This window comes from Acyrthosiphon pisum, chromosome A1 (assembly GCF_005508785.2).
Source record: "Acyrthosiphon pisum isolate AL4f chromosome A1, pea_aphid_22Mar2018_4r6ur, whole genome shotgun sequence".
In the NCBI taxonomy this organism is placed as follows: Eukaryota; Metazoa; Arthropoda; class Insecta; order Hemiptera; family Aphididae; genus Acyrthosiphon; species Acyrthosiphon pisum.
Genome location: NC_042494.1, coordinates 121,253,403 through 121,257,176, shown reverse-complemented (window position 1 = coordinate 121,257,176; position 3,774 = coordinate 121,253,403).

The window sequence follows — 3,774 nt, the reverse complement described above, 5'->3', positions numbered from 1 at the left end:
AACGGAGCTATACGTGTTCTGCTGAGCGTAAAATTTGCTATGTTACGCACTTGTAAGACGGAGACAACACATGCGGGTACACGTCCTCTTAAAAATGCCAACTCTAATATATGATTCAAACTTTGTTTACTTCGTTATTTAATATTCGGTATAATGGTGTTTAAATCAAGTACCATTTTAAAATGCTGGAAAATGCTTTCTTAGTGCACACTTACATGGTGGTACGAAGGTACTGTGAAAATCGCAAGCCTCAAGCTATCATTATTAAAGCTATCCTGCCAGGCATTGGCTGTGAGACTCACTTGTGATTATGCGTGCAGTGCAGGGTTGGTAATATACACGTATAAAACGTTTTATACGTTACACGTATAATACCCCACGTATAAAATGTATAAAACGTATAAAACTAAATAACGACTAAGACATACTAAATTTCCTTGAATTTAGAATACAATTAAAAACAATACAAATTTCTTTTTTTGTAATTTTAAGTTATAGTTATCAGAATTTTTAAATATTTATATTATTCATATTATGTACATGTATAATATAAATATTAAACAATTGTTGATAACAGTCACTTTAAATTCATTTTAAAATTGAAATAGTTAATATTTTTCCTTAATATTTAACAATTGATACATTTACTGTAATATATTAAAACATTTAAAACTAACAACACAAAATTGATTCTTAAGATGACTGCACTATGAGCGTAGAGCGATTTATGAATAATGAGAGTCGTGTTAAATATTGCGTTTTAAAAATTCTTGTAAATCCAAAAACGTTGCAATAAATATGAACAAAAGCTGAACAAAAACATATTTTTATTGATATAACAAATTATTCAATTATCACAAATGTCTTTTTTGTTATTATAAAATAATAATTATTAATATTAATGTAGTTTATTAAGACAGAATAAATATGAACTAAATGGTACTTAGTAATTAATATTAAAAAATTATCACAAAATACAACAATTATTATTTATTATTATACATTTATAACTTAAGAGCTGTTCAATCCAGCAAAAAAAAAACTTTTATACAGTTTAAAACGTATAAAACTAAGTTGTTTTATACTGTACGTTTTATACGTTCCAACCCTGGTGCAGTGTATTGTCAAGTTATATTATTATTATATTTTTAACTTAATAATATGTAATATACTGCAACTATCAATTTTATAATTATAAGAATAATAACATTATCTAGACGAGAAAAAATAATAACACTACAATAATTCATATTTAGTGGGAGGTAATTTTGACGATTCCAAGTAAAAAATTTGTCTAGATTTTACTGTGAAATTAAAGCATTAGTTGGATATTTTTAATAGCCAAGCATATTTAATATTTATTTATTATAATATAATTTTGATGTCTGATCGGAAACAGCATACCTAATATTACTCGTATACGAAATCGATCTATTCATGAAAAATTGTCCATTTCATAAAGTGGAAACGGTAAAAAATATACTGTGTGTTCACAAAAATACAGTTATATAATATATAAATATTAAAGTGATTTTAAATATAAAAAAATTAAAAATACTTATTCGTAAAAATCAAAAATTGTCAGCAGATCACGTTAGGTTAAAAATTGGAGTGAATTATTATTAATATGTATTATTATTTAGGTATTATCATAGGCTTTTTATTATATATTTTAATTTTAAAATGTAGTTAGGTACAATTATTTGTAGGTACAAGTTGTTTGGACTACTTACTTGATATTTGGTTATTAAGATAATCCGTGCTATAAATATATTAATTAATATGTATTAATTTAAAAATGACCTACAGTCTACAGAGATACTAAAGTAATATAGTTATTAATAAAATGTTGTAAGTCATAACTACAATTTCTTTGATCTTAAAATATTTATCGATACCTATTATGATTCACAATATTAGTAATTACCTATAGCAATAAATTAAAATAAAATTACAAAATCTACAACATCCACTCCACATATTATGAAGTAGCTATAGGGTACAGTCGAGTTTCGATAAATTGAATCTCTGCAAGAGGGATAAAAAATAAATTCAACTTTGCATTTTTCAAACTAATAATACATCAAATATATACATTTTCAATACTTCAGGGTGCAAGAAAAAGCTTCGAGTTATCGTGACTTAACTGTACTTATATTGAAAAAACAACATCTATAAAGAAAAATACATTTTTAGTTAAGTAGGTACTATTATATCTATAATGTGTAGGTACTTATGTTATTATACTTATTATATTATTATATTGCACCAATATAATTAATTAAACCACTTCATATATACATATTATAATATTCACCATTATGATAGACACTTATGACTTATCGGCTTATCGCAGTAAATATAACTCTTAGCGTCTAATAAAAATTGAAAGGTATATTGCCATTGAAAATATTAAAATATAATATTAGAATTTAGCAGAAGGGCATAGGTGGTAAGTATAGAAACATTAACAAATAACAATGTAATAAATAGATACTACTATTTAGTATTATTAGTATTTATAATCAATGGTAAGAGCTTTGAAAACCTATGTAGATCAGTGACGGGAGGTGAGGGGAACGAAGATTGGATATAATTGCGTGCTGGTCGTTATATTTTATCAACACTTAGTAAATGGATTGACGCGCAGCGGACAATGTATAAAATATGTACAATAAACCCAATGTAGTGCGCATATTTAATACTGCCTAATACCTATTCACAATTTAATAATTTTTTTTTTTAATTGGGCTTTTACAATTATATTATTTTTTTATAGGTACTTCAATTAATAATGTAAAAAAATATAATTCCATAAACGTTTACCTATACTTAATACTTTTCTAGAAAATGAGTGTTTACTTTTAAATTAATTTAAGAATCACTTATACCTATCACTTATATACAAATGTCAAATACAATACGACATGTAGTCATAGTAATGTGATGACTCGTTAAGAGGACTTTATGACGTGTTTCTACGTCTAACGAACGTACAGCTGACAGCATTGCACATATTTTGTGTTCAGCAGAATCTATTATATTATATCCAATATATTGTTAGTTATAATATTACAGTGAATTTATCTATAATCAAACTTCAAGGTAAGAATATTATCAGCGTTTTTCTTTATTTGAATTTTAAAGTTATAGTTATCAGAATTTTTAAATATTTATATTATTCATATTATGTACATGTATAATATAAATATTAAACAATTGTTGATAACAGTCACTTTAAATTCATTTTAAAATTGAAATAGTTAATATTTTTCCTTAATATTTAACGATTGATACATTTACTGTAATATATTAAAACATTTAAAACTAACAACACAAAATTGATTCTTAAGATAACTGCACGATGAGCGTAGAGCGATTTATGAATAATGAGAGTCGTGTTAAATATTGCGTTTTAAAAATTCTTGTAAATCCAAAAACGTTGCAATAAATATAAACAAAAGCTGAACAAAAAATACTACTTTGTTATTAAAATGTATGTAAAAATTAATAAATCAATGCATATTAAAAAAAAACTGGGATTCGTGTGCACCTCATCAATGAGTAGACCTATAGGCTTTGTAGTCTGTGATGGATGTGATTAATTTCAATTAAATGAAAAATCATTGTAACAAAAAGTGATTCTGAGTGGAGACGTAATAGTAATAATCCACAAGTCCCCGAAATTAATTTTTTTCAATATTAGGTAACTATTGAAATCGTTATTAGATTCTGAGTGGAACGATGAATGTATTGATTTTACAATGATGTGTG